An 18,298-nucleotide genomic window follows, 5' to 3' on the forward strand; every position below is an offset into this window, starting at 1 on the left:
TGTTAGGTGTGTTCAAGAAGGTTTCCTTACATAGTAAGTATGTCGTAGATAAGCCTACAAGAAGAGAGGCTGTACTTGATCTGGTATTGGGAAATGAAACTGGTCAGGTGTCAGATCTCTCAATGGGAGACAGTGATCACAATTCTATCTCCTTTACCATAGCATTGGAGAGGGATAGGAACAGACAAGTCAGTAAAACGTTTAATTGGAGTAAGAGGAAATATGAAGCTATCAGGCAGAACTTGGAAGCATAACGAGTGAATCTGCAGATGCTGGAAATAAATAAAAACACAAAATGCTGGCAGAACTCAGCAGGCCAGACAGCATCTATGGGAAGAGGTAGTGACGATGTTTCAGGCCAAAACCCTTCATCAGGACTCATCAGGAGTCCTGATGAAGGGATTTGGCCCAAAACATCATCACTACCTCTTCCCATAGATGCTGTCTGGCCTGCTGAGTTCTGCCAGCATTTTGTGTTTTTATTGGAAGCATAAACTGGGAGCAGATGTTCAGAGGGAAATGAATGGCAGAAAAGGGGCAGATGTTCAGGGGATATTTGCATGACATTCTGCATAGGTACATTCCAATGAGACTGGGAAAGGATGGTAGGGTACAGGAACCATGGGGTACAAAGTCAAGAAGAAAAGAGCTTACAAAAGGTTCAAAAAAATAGGTAATGATAAAGATCTAGAAAATTATAAGGCTAGCAGGAAGGAGCTTAAGAATGAAATTATGAGAGCCAGAAGGGATCATCAGAGGGCCTTGGGGAGCAGGATTAAGGAAAACCCCAAGGCATTCTACAAGTATATGAAGATCAAGAGGATAAGACGTGAGAGAATAGGACTGATCAAGTGTGACAGTAGGAAAGTGTGTATGGAACCGGAGAAGGTAGCAGGGGTAATTAATAAGTACTTTGTTTCAGTATTCACTATGGAAAAGGACCTTGGTGATTGTAGGGATGACTTACAGCAAACTGAAAAGCTTGAACATATAGACATTAAGAAAGAGGATGTGCTGGAGATTTTGGAAAGCATCAAGTTGGATGAGTCACCGGGACAGGATGAGATGTACCCCAGGCTACTGTGGGATGCAAGGGAGGACGTTCCTGAGCCTCTGGTGATGATCTTTGCATCATCAATGGGGACAGGAGAGGTTCCAGAGGATTGGAGGGTTGCAGATGTTGTTCCCTGATTTAAGAAAGGGAGTAGAGGTAGCCCAGGAAATTATGGACCAATGAGTCTTACTTTAGTGTTTGGTAAGTTGATGGAGAAGATCCTGACAGGCAGGAGTTATGAACATTTGGAGAGGTATAATATGATTAAGAATAGTCAGCATGGTTTGTCAAAGGCAGGTCATGCCTTACGAGCCTGATTGAATTTTTTGAGGATGTGACTAAACACACTGATGAAGGTAGAGCAGTAGATGTAGTGTATATGGATTTCAGCAAGGCATTTGATAAGGTACCTTACGCAAGGCTTATTGAGAAAGTAAGGAGGCATGGGATCCAAGGGGACTTTGCTTTGTGGATCCAGAATTAGCTTGTCCACAGAAGACAAAGAGTGATTGTAGACGGGTCATATTCTGCATGGAGGTCGGTCACCAGTGGGGTGCCTCAGGGATTTGTTCTGGGACCTCTTCTCTTTGTGATGTTTATAAATGACCTGGATGAGGAAGTGGAGGGATGTGTTAGTAAATTTGCTGATGACACAAAAGTTGGGGTTGTTGTGGATAGTGTGGAGGGCTATCAAAGTTTACATTGCAACATTGATAGGATGCAAAACTAGACAAACTAGACTGAGAAGTGGCAGATTGAGTTCAAACCAGATAAGTATGAGGTAGTTCATATGAGTAGGTCAAATATGATGGCAGAATATAGCATTAATGGTAAGACTCTTGGCAGTGTGGAGGATCAGAGGGATCTTGGGGTCTGAGTCCTTAGGACACTCAAAATTGCTGCGCAGGTTGACTGTGTGATTAAGAAGGCTTATGGTGTGTTGGCCTTCATCAACCGTGGGGTTGAGTTCAAAAGCTGTGAGGTAATGTTACATCTATATAAGACCCTAGTTAAACCCCACTTGGAGTACTGTGCTCAGTTCTGGTTGCCTTGCTTCAGGAAGGATGTGGAAACCATAGAAAGGGTGCAGAAGAGATTTACAAGGATGTTGCCTTGATTGGGGAGCATGCCTTATGAGAATAGGTTGAGTGAATTTGGCCTTTGGAGTGACGGAGGATGAGAAGTGACCTGACAGAGGTGCATAAGATGATGAAAGGTATTGATCGTGTGGTTAGTCAGAGGCTTTTTCCCAGGGCTGAAATAGCTAACATGAGAGGGCACAGTTTTAAGGTGCTTGGAAGTAGTTACAGAGGAAATGTCAGGGGTAGGCTTTTGATGCAGAGAATGGTGAGTGTGAGCAATGGGTTGCCGGCGATGGTGGCGGAGGCGGATACAATAGGGTCTTTTAAGGACTCTTGGATAGGTACATAGAGCTTAGAAAAATAGAGGGCTAAGAGTTTACCCTAGATAATTTCTAAAGTAAATACATGTTCAGTACCGTGTTGCGGGCTGAAGGGCCTGTATTGTGCTGTCGGTTTTCTATGTTTCTATATCAATGCAGCTACAAAGAAGGCACAACAGTGGCTATCCTTCATTTGGAGTTTGAGGAGATTGACATGTCACCAAAGACACTTGTAAATTTCTACAGATGTGCTATGAAGAGCAATCTAACCAGCTGTATCACCATCTGGTATGGGGGTGGAGGACTTCTGCACAGGATTGAAATAAGCTGCAGAGAGATGTAAAATTAGTCAGCTCCATCATGACTATTAGTCTCTGTGGTGTTCAGGACACCCTCACGGAGCATTGCCTCATAAAGGCAGCATCCCTACCACCCAGAACATGCCCTCTTCTTACTGTTACCATCAGGAAGGAGGTACAGAAAAGGCCTGAAGGCACACACTCAACAATTCAGGAACAGCTTTTTCTCCTCTACCATCCAATTTCTGAATGAACGTTGAACCTATGAACACTACCTCACTATTTTTATTTTTAATTTCTGCCTGACTTATTTAAGTCATCCACAAAAGCTATTTGGAGTCAGGTGTTCCAACCAATGAGGTGAGATTGGAGGTGTGGGTTGTAGAAGTGCCCTGTCCGTATAAAAAAGATACACAAGTCAGGTTACTGACCGAGCCTGCTCTTCTCAAGAAAGATCTGTTTAAGTGCACCATGCCTCAATCAAAACAACTTTCAGAAGACCTTAGAAGAAGAATTGTAGAGATCCATGAAGCTGAAAAAGGCAACAAAAGCATCTCTAGAGACCAGAGTGTTCATCAGTCCACAGTAAGAGAAAGTGTCTCCAAACGGAGGAAATTCACCTCTGTTGCTACTCTCCCTCAGAGTGGGCATCTTGCAAAGAACACACCAAGAGCACAATGTGCAATACTGAAGCAGGTGAAAAAGGACCCCAGGGTAACCGCAAATGATCCGCAGGTATCTCTCAAACTTGCTTAAGTCTCTGTTCATGAGTCCATTATAAGAAAAACACTGAAGAAGAATGGTTTCATGGAAGGACACCATGGAGGAAACCATTGCTTTCCAAATAAAAACGTTGTTGCACACCTCAAGTTTGCAAAAGACCACCTGGATGTCCTACAATACTTCTGTTCTGTGGACAGCAGAGGCAAAAGTTGGACTTTTTGGCAGAAATGCATACCACTATGTTTGAAGGAAAAGGGGTATTGCACACCAACACCGAAACTTCATCCCAACTGTGAAGCATGATAGAAGGAACATCATGGTTTTGAGCTACTTTGCTGCCTCAGGACAGTTTGCAATTTTTGGGGCAACAATGAATTCAAAATTGTATCAAGACATTTTACACGAGAATGTCAGGGTAGGGGGTCCGGCACCTGGAGTTTCGTAGAAGTTGGATAATGCAACAAGACAATGATCCAAAACACAAGACTCAATCAACAACAAAATGGTTTAAAAATAAGAAAATTCATGTTTTGGATTGGCCAAGTCAAGTCAAAGACTTGAACCCAATTGAGATGCTGTGGTAGGACCTGAAGAGGGCTGGTTATGCAAGGTATCCCAGAATCATTGATGAACTGAAACAGGTTTGTATGGAGCAATGCTCTAAAATTTCCCCTCGCAATTGTGCAAGTCTGATCAGCAACTACAGGAAACATTTGATGGAGGTTATTCCTGCTAAAGGAAATTCTACCAGTTATTGAATACAAGGGTTCAAATACTTTTTTCAGCCTGGACAGTGAATGATTAAACAACGTGTTCAATAAAGACATGAAAAGTGCAATTATTTGTGTGTTAATAGTTCAGGCAGATTGCATTTGTCTTATTAATGTGACTTAGATGAAAATCAGACCACATTTTATGAGTAATTAATTAATGCCTATAAAATGTATTCACCTCCTCCACCCTTTGGAAGCTTTCATGTTTTATTGTTTCATAACATTGAATCACAATGGATTCAATTTGGCTTTTTTTGACACTGATCAACAGAAAAAGACTCCTTCCTGTCAAAGTGTAAATAGTTCACTCAAGGTAATTAAATTAATTACAAATATAAAACTCAAAATAACTGACAATAAATATTCACCCCCTTTAATATAACACATCAAATCATCACTGGAGCAGCCAATTGGTTTTAGAAGTCAGATAATTAGTTAAGGTATCCTAGCTATATATAAACCTGTTTGCAGTCAAGGTGTTTCAATTGATTGTAGTAAAAATACACCTGTAACTGGAAGATCTAATTGCTGGTGAGTCAGAGTCCCGGCAAAAATGACAGCATGAAGCCAAAACAACACTCCAAACAACTCTGCGAAAAGGTTATTGACAAGCACAAGTCAGCAAATGGATACAAGAAGATCTCCAAGTCACTGAATATCCCTTGGAGTATAGTTAAATTAATCATCAAGAAATGGAAAGAAAAATGGCACAGCTGTAAATCTGCATAGAGCAGGCCGTCCTCAAAAACTGAGTGGCTGTGGGGGAACTAGAGAGGGAGGCCACCAAGAGACGTATAACAACTCTGGAGGAGTTACACACTTCAGTAGCTGAGATGAGAGAGACTGCACATACAACTGTTGCCCAGGTGCTTCACCAGCCGCAGCAATATGGGAGAGTGGCAAAGAGAAAGCCACTGTTGAAAAGTACTCAGATGGAATCTCAGCTAGAGTTTGCCAGAAGGCACGTGGAAGACTCTGACTGTGGCAGAAGGTCCTGTGGTCTGATGAAACCAAGATTGAGCTTTTTGGCCATCAGAAAATAAACATTATGTTTGTTGCAAGCTAAACACTGCACATAATCAAAACACACTATCCCTACTGTGAAGCCCGGTGGTGGCTGCATCATGTTGTGGGAGGCTTCACCACAGCAGGCCGTGGAAGGCTTGTGAAGGCAGAAGGTAAAATGAATGCAGAAAAATATAGGGACATCCTGGAGGAATATCTGATGCACTCTGCAAGGGAACTTCAACTTGGGAAAAGATTTGTTTCCCAGCAAGGCAATGACCTCAAACATAAAGCCAAAGATACACAGGAATGGCTTAAAACCAGCAAAGTTAATGTCCTGGTGTACTAGGTCAGAGTCCAGACCGCAATCCATTTGAGAATTTGTGGCTGGACTTAAAAAAGGCAGTTCACTCACAATCCCCGTGCAATCTGACAGTGTTTGAGCAGTTTTGGAGAGAAAAATGGGGAAAAATTGTAGTGTCCAGGTGTGCAAAGCTCACAGCAACATATCCACACAGACTCAAGGTTGAAGATACGAGGTTGCATTGGCAAGTAAGGTGAAAATAAATCCAAAGGGTTTCTACAGTTATATTAATAGCAAAAGGATAGTGAGGGATAAAATTTGTCCCTTAGAGAATCAGAGTGGACAGCTATGTGTGGAGCCAAAAGAGATGGGGGAGATTTTGAACAATTTCTTTTCTTCGGTATTCACTAAGGAGAAGGATATTGAATTTTGTAAGGTAAGGGCAACAAGTAGGGAAGTTATGGAAACTATGACGATTAAAGAGGAGGAAGTACTGGCGCTTTTAAGGAATATAAAAGTGGATAAATCTCAGGGTCCTGACAGGATATTCCCTAGGACATTGAGGGAAGTTAGTGTAGAAATAGCAGGGACTCTGACAGAAATATTTTAAATGTCATTAGAAACGGGGATGGTGCCGGAAGATTGGCATATTGCTCATGTTGTTCCATTGTTTATAAAGGGTTCTAAGAGTAAACCTAGCAATTATAGGCCTGTAAGTTTGACGTCAGTGGTGGGTAAATTAATGGAAAGTATTCTTAGAGATGGTATATATAATTACCTGGATAGACAGGGTCTGATTAGGAACAGTCAACATGGATTTGTGCGTGGAAGGTCATGTTTGACAAATCTTATTGAATTTTTTGAAGAGGTTACTAGGAAAGTTGACAAGAGTAAAGCAGTGGATGTTGTCTTTATGGACTTCAGTAAGGCCTTTGAGAAGGTTCCACACAGAAGGTTAGTTAGGAAGTTTCAGTCTTTAGGTGTAAATATTGAAGTAGAAAAATGGATTCAACAGTGGCTGGATGGGAGATTCCAGAGAGTAGTGGTGGATAACTGTTTGTCAGGTTGGAGGCCGGTGACTAGTGGTGTGCCTCAGAGATCTGTACTGGGTCCAATGTTGTTTGTCATATACATTAATGATCTGGATGATGGGGTGGTAAATTGGATTAATAAGTATGCAGATGATACTAAGATAGGTGGTGTTGTGGATAATGAAGTTGGTTTTCAAAGCTTGCAGAGAGATTTAAGCCAGTTAGAAGAGTGGGCTGAAAGATGGCAGATGGAGTTTAATGCTGATAAGTGTGAGGCACTACATTTTGGTAGGAATAATCAAAATAGGACATACATGGTAAATGGTAGGGCATTGAAGAATGCAGTGGAACAGAGTGATCTAGGAATAATGGTGCATAGTTCCCTGAAGGTGGAATCTCATGTGTATAGGGTGGTGAAGAAAGCTTTTGGTATGCTGGCCTTTATAAATCAGAGCATTGAGTATAGGAGTTGGGATGTAATGTTAAAATTGTACAAGGCATTGGTGAGGCCAAATTTGGAGTATTGTGTACAGTTCTGGTCACCAAATTATAGGAAAGATGTCAACAAAATAGAGAGAGTACAGAGGAGATTTACTAGAATGTTACCTGGGTTTCAGCACCTCAGTTACAGAGAAAGGTTGAACAAGTTAGGTCTTTATTCTTTGGAGTGTAGGAGGTTGAGGGGGGACTTGATAGAGGTATTTAAAATTATGAGGGGGATAGATAGAGCTGACATTGATAGGCTTTTTCCATTGAGAGGAGGGGAGATTCAAACAAGAGGAAGGACATGAGTTGAGAGTTAGGGGGCAAAAGTTTAGGGGGTAACATGAGGGGGAATTTCTTTACTCAGAGAGTGGTAGCTATGTGGAACGAGCTTCCAGTAGAAGTGGTAGAGGGAGGTCCGATATTGTCATGTAAAGTAAAATTGGATAGGTATATGGACAGGAAAGGAATGGAGGATTATAAGCTGAGTGCACGTCGGTGGGACTAGGTGAAAGTAAGCATTCAGCATGGACTAGAAGGGCCGAAGTGGCCTGTTTCCATGCTGTAATTGTTATATGGTTAGATGGTAATTGGTGCCAAAGCTGCTTCTACTAAGTACTGACTAGAAGGGGTGAATACTTATACAATCAATTACTTTGTGTTTTATAATTTGTAATTAATTTAGATCACTTTGTAGAGATGTGTTTACACTTTGACATGAAAGACTCTTTCTCTGTTGATCAGTGTCAAAAAAGCCCAAATTAAATCAACTGTGATTCAATGTTGTAAAACAATAAAACATGAAAGCTTCCAAAACTCTAATATTACATACTGCATTGTACTACTACTGCAAAGACAACAAATTTCATGACATATGCCAGTGATATGGTCTTATGGTTTATGGAATAGAAACTCTTAAATAAGCATTGCATTTTATTTTTAGTGTGATGCACAGATTTCAGCCCAGTAAAGGATAGTTACATTCATGTAAATTTTGATCCAATGCAAGATTCCTTTAGCTAACAAATAAATGATTAAATGTCCTAAATCAAAGGAATCAGTCATGCCAGTTTCACTGCTATTATTCTTACATTTCATGCTGGTAGCAAGCTAGTGAACAATAACAAGGTGGATAGAAAAAGCTTTTTCATGCATATAAAAATAAAAGAAAGATGAGAGAGGATATAGGACCGCTGGGAAATGAGGTTGGAGAAATAATAACGGAGGTGGCTGATGAACTAAATGAGTAATTTTGCATCAGTCTTCACTGTGGAAGACACTAGCAGTGTGCCACGTGTTGAAGGATGTGAGGAAAGTGAAGTGAGTGCAGTTACTATTCCAAGGGAGAAGGAGCTCAAAATGCTATAAGAGTTAAAGGTACACAAGTCACCCGGACCAGATGAATTGCACCCTAGGGTTCTGAATGAGGTAGTGGTAGAGATTGTGGAGGCAATAATAGTGATCTGTCAAGAATCATTGAACTCTGGCAGGATTCCGGAGGACTGGAAAATTGTAAATGTCACTCCATTCTTTAAGAAAGGAGGGAGGCAGCAAAAAGGAAATTATAGACCAGTTAGCCTGACCTCAGTGGTTGGGAAGATGTTGGAATCAATTGTCAAGGATGAGGTTATGGAGAACTTGGTGACACGGGATATGATAGGACAAAGTCATTATGTTTCCTGAAGGGAAAGTCTTCCCTGATGAACCTGTTGGAATTCTTTGAGGAGATTACAAGTAGGATAGATAAAGGGGATGCAGTGGATGTTGTATATTTGGATTTTCAGAAGGTCTTTGATAAAGTGCCACACATGAAGCTGCTTAACCAAGTTCAGAGCCCATGGTATTACAGGAAAGTTACTGGTACAGTTAGAGCATTGGCTGTGCATGGTCATGCACTTTAGCAGAAGAAATAAATGTGCAGACTATTTCCTAAATGCAGAGAAAATCCAAAAATCTGAGATGCAAAAGGATTTTGGAGTCCTTGTGCAGAACGCCCTAAGAGTTAACTTGCAGGTTGAGGCAGTGGTGACGAGGTCAAATGCACTGTTAGCATTCATTTCAGGAAGTTTAGAATATAAGAGCAGGGATGTGATGCTGAGGCTTTATAAGCCACTGGCAAAGCTTCACCTCGAGCATTATGAACAGTTTTGGGCTCCTTGTCTAAGAAAAGATATGCTGGTGTTAGAGAGACTCACAAGGATGATTCCAGGAATGAAAGAGTTATTATACGAGGAATGTTCGATTGCTCAGGGTCTGCACTCACTGGAATTTAAAAGGATGAGGAGGGATCTCGATGAAGTCTTTTGAACGTTGAAAGGCCTAGACAGAGTAGATGTGGAAAGGATGTTTCCCATGGTGGGAGAGTCTAGGACAAGAAGTTTCAGCCTCAAGATAGAGGGGCATCCATTCAAAACAGGGATGTGGAGAAATTTCTTTAGCCAGAGGGTGGTGAATTTGTAGAAGTTGTTACCACAGACAGCTGTGGAGGCCAGGTCACTGGGTGTATTTAAGGTGGAAATCGATAGGCTCTTGATAGGCCACAGCATCAAAGGTTATGTGGAGAAGACCAGAGAGGGGGGCTGAGGAGGGGAAAAAAGAAAGATCAGCCATGATTGAATAGTTAAGCAGACTCGATGGGCCAAATGGTGTAATTCTGCTCCTATGTCTTATAATCTTATGGTCTTAAATTAAAACTGATTCTGATTCTATGTACAGTGGCTTCTGGTTAATTGGGGCACATCAGGACCAGTACATTTTGACCCAATTAGCTGAAATTTCATGAAAATAGTTAAATGGTAATTTGTCATTTTCTTATAGGTTTTTAACTGAGTAACAAATTATGTATCTAAATGAAATACAGAACAAATTAGAACACTAACAATACTACTACAGTACAATAAAATTGTAGTTCCTAATAGTTATCGACAGAGGAATTCATCCAGAGTTCACTGCCGTGTTCTTTTGATTGTGAACAAGATCGCTCATTGACGACGGTTTACCTCGGTGTTTAGTTCAGCGTTCTCTTACACCTGAGCGAGAACACTACAGTCTTCATACAATGCTTTTGACAGTTGCATCCTCCTAATCTTCATTTTCATTGTAACATTCAAGGTGATTGCCGATACCTTCAACTTCTTCTAAGTTCCTAACTTGCTGAAGTGATGAAATCGTTTAATTTTCACTCAGGACTATTTCTGGCACATCTAAGCCTGAATGCTTGAAACTGCAGTGAGCAAAAGAGTTTCAAATTGTCTTATTGCTTATTTCTTGCCAACTATCAGTGAGAAAAAATCACTGCTTTTTGAACACAAAACAAATGCAACGGAAACTATTTCAAAATTGTTCTAAGCATGGTTTAATGTTTAGTGGCCATACAATTCATGCACATGAATGATGCTAGTTAGAAACTTCTGCAATAGTCCCCTGTCCTAATTAAGTAGCATAGTGACCCAAATAAACAAAGGAATTTTGGCTATTAGTTTCTGTTCTTTAACAGTAGTCCCCAATAAGTGGATCCCAATTAACTAATGACCCAATTATCTGGAAACCACTGCATTAGGAAACCTTAAATCTATCCTCGACAGTAAAAATCAATGCAAACATTCAAAACTAATCCTTCATGTTGTCAGCCATCATTCACTTTGCTTAATTCTGCAAAATATTCCTCCGTACTGTCTGGTTAGCTTTGGAGTCCCTTTTTAAAAATATCTGGCATTAAAACATTCCATTAATTTTGTTTCTCCTCATCTTGTGGTGTCCCAACTGGAGACGGAAGGAACTGCCAGGAATAGACTACCACAGTTTAAACATTCCTCGGAGCGACAGAGGATCAGAGGCGACCTGATAGAAGAGGTGTATAAGATGATGAGAGGCATTGATCATGTGTATAGTCAGAGGCTTTTTCCCAGGGCTGAAACGGCTGCCACAAGCGGACACAGGTTCAAGGTGCTGGGGAGTAGGTACAGAGGAGATGTCAGGGGTAAGTTTCTTACACAGAGAGCGGTGAGTGCATGGAATGGGCTGCCAGCATCGTTGGTAGAGGCGGATGTGATAGAGACTTTTAAGAGACTTTTGGATAGGTACATGGAGCTTAGAAAAATAGAGCACTATAGGTAAGCCTAGTAATTTCTAAGTTAGGGACATGTTCGGCACAGCTTTGTGGGCTGAAGGACCTGTATTGTGCTGTAGGTTTTCTATGTTTCTATGTAACCTATGCCAAACATTTGCTTTATTTCAGAAATGGGGAAATCTTTCATCAGTTTCTGAGAGTTAAATAGTGAGAATTTGTGAAAATTGTAATGTTACAATATAGAAAAATGAAAATCTCATATTGTGAGCTCACAGTAAACATCACACCTTAAAAAATCAGTTCTTCATTCCTGACTATATGATGAAAAATTTGAACAGGACATTTCATAAGTTAATTAAAGTTTACCTCTTACAGCTATTTTGGTGTTTCCTGGCAGAACACATAATGGCTTAGTAAAGCTATTTAGAGTTCAGTTTCCTATTATACATCATAATTTTGTAATTATGATGCATAATAGGAAAGAGCAAAATTAGACCATGCATTCTGGCTGAAGGAATAGAAATATTCCTTTTGGTGCAACAATAAGCAAAGGTGAAAACTGACAGTAAATTCCCATTACTTTTTGGATAGAGTGTGTCAATTAATCTTATACAGTATAACTTAAAAGTCAAGGATTCTTTCACTGATATCTGACCACAGTAGCATTTGGTAACATATTTAGGTACATCTGTAGAGGCATAGGTATAGTTGACTTTTGAATTGAGTTGCTGCATTAGCATTGAAAGTGTAGAATAAAGGTAGCTGGTATAAAGAGAGGAGAGGGAGGGATGCTGCAGGAACTTACTGATGATGGATGAAACTCGATGAGGATGGGATGGCGGTGCAGGAAGGGGTTGATTAGGCGGATGAAACTGAGTGGCAGATGGATAGTTCCAGACACGGACTAATACGAACCAAATGAGGAAGCAATAATGGGCAGGGGGAAGAAGGGCAGAATGATCACGTGGTGGTTTCTTCATTGATTTACATTGTGCTACTGCTCAGCAGAATATGAATACTTGAAGATGATTATCCCAATCACTGAAAATAAAACATTTCCAAAGAGTCCACAGACATGTTAACATTCCATAAGTCATATTGAAGTATTCTGTCACTCCCTGACCTGTATTTGCACTGCTTGGCGAGTCACTTTCGACTGACTGATAGGCCAGTACATATAAAACTCCCAGTCACAGTACGCGTATGCAATAGTTAAAGTCATACATGCCAAAAGAAGTAACGGTAATTAGATCAGATGGCATTTGAGACGGATTGCCATTGTAACCACAAACTACAACCACAAGTTCTGGGTATTCTCCACGGCAGTGGCTGCGGTGAAATGTATCAGCATTAAGCCATCTGTAAAGTTTCACCATAGATGTTAAGGTTTTAAGCATGTCAGTGTCAGTCAGGGTCACTGTAATCCTCAGTGCTGCACTGGGATTATATGCACCATCAGCTGCTACAGAAAGTTTCAAGTAACTGATTCATATATAGATCAGCATTGCCAATAATTCCATCTCTATTTATAACTACATGACAATTGAAGGTTGCTTTCTTCAGCTTTTTGTCTGGTGCTATCCTTTCATGGTCACTGTTTAGATCCTCTGGGTGCTTATCGAATGCTGTAAACATAGGAGAAACCTTCTGGGTCAAAGGCAGAGATAGCAGGTTGCTCCATCAGACCTGCAAGTTCCATCAGGCTGCAGAATCAGTAGAATCATAGAACACCAGCACAGAAACAGCCCCTTTGGCCCAGCTGATATGTGCTGAACCATTAATCTGTCTAGTCCCACTGACCATAGCTATCCATACCCCTCCCATCCATGTATATATACAAATTCCTCTTACGAACATTGAAATCAAACCCACATCCACCAGTTGTGCTGGCAAATTCATTCCACTCTCTCACAACCCTCTGAGTGAAGAAGATCCCCCTTGTTTTCCCCTTAAATATTTCACCTTAGAGGTCACCATGACCTCTAATTGCAGTCTCACCCAACTTTAGTGGAAGGAGCCTGCTTCCATTTACCCGATCCATACTTTTCATAGTATTGTATACTATCAAATCTCCCCTCCATTTTCTATGTTCAAGGGAATAAAGTCCTAACCTACTCAATCCTTCCTTATAACTCAGGTCCTCAAATGATTCTATATGTGGGCTTTGCATATATGCAGATGACAAGTCGAACATGGTATGACTGATGTTCTGAGATGCATATATTTCAATGCAGGGAGAATTGTAGGAAAGGCAGATGAACTTAGGGCATGGATCAGTACATAGAATTATGTCATTGTAGCCAATAATGAGACTTGGTTGCTGGAGGGGCAGGACTGGTAGCTCAGTATTCTGGGGTTTAAGTTGTTTTAAACGTGTTAGAGCTGGGGAGATTAAAGGGGAAGGTGTAGTCTGGGAAAATGTCATGGCAGTGTTCAGTCAAGACAAACTGGAGAGCTTGTCTATTGAGGCTTTATGGGTAGAACTGAGGAATAAGAAAGGTACGGCCACGTTAATGGGGCTATATTATAGACCACCCAACAGTCTGCGGGATTTAGAGAAGCAAATTTGTAGAGAGATCGCAGACTGTTGCAAGAAACATCAGGATGTGAAAGTAGGTGATTTTAACTTTCTGCATACTGTATGGACACCCATACTGTAAAAAAGATGGATGGGAAAGAGCTTGTTAGATGTGTTCAGGAAGGTTTCCTTAATCAGTATATTTAAGTCACAACTAGAGAGAGTCTGATACTAGATCGCCTATTAGGGAATGAGACAGGGCAGATGACAGAAGTTTGTGCAGAAGACTTTGCATCTAGTGATCATAATGCTATTAGTTTCAGGGTAATCATGGAAAAGGATAGGTCTCAGGTTGAAATTGTAGATGGCCAATATTGATGGTATAAGAAAGGATCTGACAAATGTATATTGACACAAGTTGTTTTCTGGCAAAGGTATATTTGGTAGGAGAAAGGCCTTCAAGAGTGAAATTTTGAGATATTGAGGCCCTGGTTAAGTAAAAGAAGGAGGTGCATTATTGCTCTTTGTTGTTCCGGTAACCTGTCACATTTAAGCTTGATATCTACTACATAATGCATTAAAATAATATAACCAAAAGACATTCTCATCCTGAGTGACCTCTTCTCAAATAAAGCAAAATCTGTTTATTGCATACTTTAAACCTGTGCATATCCACATCGAGTTTCCATGGGCTGATGAAAAGAGCCAATGATTACAATGTAGAACAATTACAGTAGAGTTCTCACCAATTACGACTGGTTGCCTAAGAGAAAGAAACTGCTCTGGGGCTTCTGCTGCTGCAATCTTGGTGATGGGTGTTGTGTATTTAGTATTTCAGTAATTGTAAATAAATTGTTTGTTAAAGCAATATGTGTTTGCTTACATAATTCATTATGGGTTATATGTAAAAGTACATTAATAGCATACGTCATTGTGCCACCACATCATAAGTGAGTGCCTCACTAAAGTAAAATTTTCCTGGGTTCCTGTGTTTTTCTTTCAAATGGTTTCTGGCAGTACAAAACATAACATTGTGATGAGAAAATTTTAAATCTAACCTGAGATGCCTACCCACTTGTTGAAGAGCAGCAAGATTTTCAAGTTTTTTAACAAAATGCACAATGGAAATGGAAAAGGAAATTCACAATGGGAAAGAGATGGCCGAGTAAAAAAAAAAGCAGAAAACAGATGAAATTCATGAACAGAGAGTACTGGGCTCATGTGTTTTTCTTTCAATTAGCTTTATGTTTTGGAGTTACAAAACATAACAGTGGGAATTTCAGAAGGATGGGGAGAGTTTCATTTAAGCCTGAAAACAGTGCTTCCTCAGAATTGAAGTTAAGTTCTGAATGCAATGTGGAAGAAAGTCTGAGGTTATTCAGAGAAAATTGTCCAACATGAAATTAAAAATGAGGAATAAAGACAGATTATGACCATTTAGAATGATAATTATCATTGACATGATGCATCCCATTCTCATATCATTAATTCAATATGCCACCAGACCCAAAAAAAACATGCATTTAGTGTGCAATTCAGCACTGCGTAAATCTCAGCACTGTTTAGTGTTTCCACTCCAATAAAAGTCACTTTTATGGTTTAGTAACTATACTTAGATAAAAAAGAACATAAATAAAGGTATGAGTTATATTTTAGGATTCAGAGATAATCTGGTATGTGGTGTACTGCCAATGCATTACCTCAGAACTGGATAAATATCAAAATGTCTCAATGTGATTTACATCTTCCATCTTTGCTCCCTAATGACTGGATACAGATGTTGTTCATGTGGCCACATATCAAAAAATTCCAGGTTCTGTTTCTGGGATGACTTGAATGAAAGTTGGGAACAGTTTGACTGAGAGCATAATCAGACTGCAGCTGTGATATCCTTCATGAATGAACAGCTGTCTCACACACACACATTTAGCATCAGATATGAATAGAAAGTAAACACAGTGAGTAACAAAAGTGCTAATGATTTCTGTGGAGCCAAGATTCACCAACTTCAAGAGAAAATATTAATTTGGTCCAGAATAGTATTAAGAAGCAATAAATGCTCTCACAGGATTACTAATCTTAGTCTTTTCTCAAAGTAATACAACTGTAACAATAACTAAAACTTAGAGAAACATTTATTTGTGATAGTTGTGAGCAATAGGGCTTCTCCTTTGAACAACATTAGAGGAAGAAAGACTGCAAAAGTCTACTGAAGGTAATGTGTAATTTATCCCTTCAATGACCACTCAAGTTGAAGACCGTGTACTCAAGCGCAGATTTCACATGATCTGCATTCAACATGAACTCATCACTTCCTTACAGAATTTGTGGTACAATCATGCAGTGGCACAAATTGATGCTGTGTGAGAAGGCATAATCAGATTCAGTGTCAGGGGCTTTCAATAAAACTGAACTAAATGAGGAACCAAATTAGCTGAAAACAATGTTTATTGAAAATGTTGGTAGATTAGTCAGATTGGAAATAAAACACATCTATGGGTTTGTCACCATTAAAACTCTCCCTGAAAACTCAGTGGTTTCATATTTCACAGTTAGTGGCAACAGTTTACATTGAGATCTGCTGTGAACACTAAGATTTATATCAAAGATGCAATCTGTATGTTCAGTGTAAAATGATAACTTATTTCATCCCAAGAGGTACCTGAAACCGTAGTCGAGAACAAAGGCCAATCTATCCATCAAATTTTGGTCCCTATAACAAGAATTATTTGGTTCGAGGATGCAACTAGCAGACTATTTAACAACAGCTTATTAAAGGATGATGAAGCATTTTGCTGTCAGTTAAATTTTATTCAGTAATAAATAATGTAGTTCATAAAAATTATCTTTCAGGATCAATTGGTAATCAGTATCTGTAAGGCACATTTCGACTAAAAGGTCTCCTAAAATGTGTAAATAGAAAATTCCAAGCTTCGTTCGGTGTGACCACACGCTATGTGCAGGGCTATTCAAAAAATGTGCAGCATGCCCAGGTGCCACTCTGGGGTTTTCAATGGTGTGTATCAAAGTGTCATTTGTACTCTCTCTGTATCATTGGTCAGCTTCTCATAATTTGGTGAGACTTTCTATGCAGGTCCAAAGCTTTGGGAACCCAATTCAGTTACATTCTTCCTGAGTACTGGGCCCATGCATTTGTCCTTCAGCTATCCAACTTCAACCCCAACAGTGAACCTGACTCTCCACGAAGCTCCCCACCCAATGATCTGATAACCTCCAATCAACCCAAGGTCCTGTCTAATATCCAACAAACCCCAGAGTGAATACATAACCATGGACCTTTGCCCCCTCTATTGTTAATCACCCCTGCTCTCTGACTGACAACCACATCCTCTGACTGAAAACCCTGAATCCCTGACTGGCAAATACAACCCTAAATCAACTACTGACCCACTTTTGACTCCCGGCACCTGAAACACAATCCCACCACACAATGCTGCCTCACCTAAACATCCCTCCATTTCATTATGCTCTAAGATTGTGAAAGTGTTTCAAGATTTGAACTGCGCTGATAATTAGCTTCACTCAGTCAACAGTCCACGAGACCCGAATTGGACATGCCTGGTTTCCTTTGTCTGCGCCACCAGACCATAGACCTGTCACAACGTATTAATGGTTCTTTCCAGACCCTGATCAATTTATGTAATGTAAAATAGGAGGCTTCCACCTCAACTTATTAGTGACTCTGTTCCAAAGAATAGAGTCATGGAGAAGTACAGCACAGAAACAACCCCTTCGGCCCATCTCGTCCATGCCAGAATCATTTAAAATGCCTACTCCCAACAACCTATGCAGGACCATAGCCTTCCATATCCCTACTATCCATGTACCTATCCAAACTTCTCTTAAACATTGAAATTGAGCTTGCATGGACCACTTGTGCTGGCAGCTCATTCCACACTCTCACAACCCTCTGAGGGAAGAAGTTTCCCCCAACATTCCTCTTAAACTTCCATGACCTCTAGTTGTCTTCCCACCCAACCTCAGTGGAAAAAGTCTGCTTATATTTACCCTAACTATACCCCTCATAACTTTCTATACCTCTATCAAATCTCCCCTCAATCTTCAATGTTCTAAACAACCTTTTCAATCTTCCCTTATAACTCAGTTCCTCCAGGCCTGGTATCATTCTTGTAAATTTTCTCTGTACTCTTTCAATCTTGTTTACATCTTTCCTGTACGTAGGTGACCAAAACTGCACACAATAGGCCTCACCAACGTCTTATATAACTTCAACATAACATCCCATCTTCTGTACTCAGTATTTATGAAGCCCAGTGTGACAAGTGTTTTCTTTATGACCCTATCTACCTGTAACACCATTTTCAATGAATTATGTGCCTATATTTCCAGATCCCATTGTTCTACATGTTAACAAATTTCATGTCACATGCCGGTGATAATAAACCTGATTCTGATTCCTCAGTGCCTTACCATCCACTGTGTAAAACCTATCCTGATTGGTCCTACCGAAATGCAAAACCTTGCCCGTGTCTGTATTAAATTTCATCTTCTATTTTCAGCCCATTTGCCTGCTGATGCAGATCCCTCTATAAGCCATGTTAGGCTTCCTCATCACCAAATTTGCTGACCCATTTAGTCACATTATCACCCAGATC

At 40.1% G+C, this 18,298-nt stretch overlaps 1 protein-coding gene across 5 annotated transcripts in view; it reads right to left on the minus strand.

Annotated features, from left to right (window-relative positions):
* Positions 1 to 18,298, minus strand: part of LOC140717136 (neuron navigator 1-like) — a 679,346-nt gene that overhangs the window by 372,071 nt on the left and 288,977 nt on the right. The gene's annotated exons all lie outside the window — the stretch shown is intronic.

Source organism: Hemitrygon akajei, chromosome 27 (assembly GCF_048418815.1).
Source record: "Hemitrygon akajei chromosome 27, sHemAka1.3, whole genome shotgun sequence".
In the NCBI taxonomy this organism is placed as follows: domain Eukaryota; kingdom Metazoa; phylum Chordata; class Chondrichthyes; order Myliobatiformes; family Dasyatidae; genus Hemitrygon; species Hemitrygon akajei.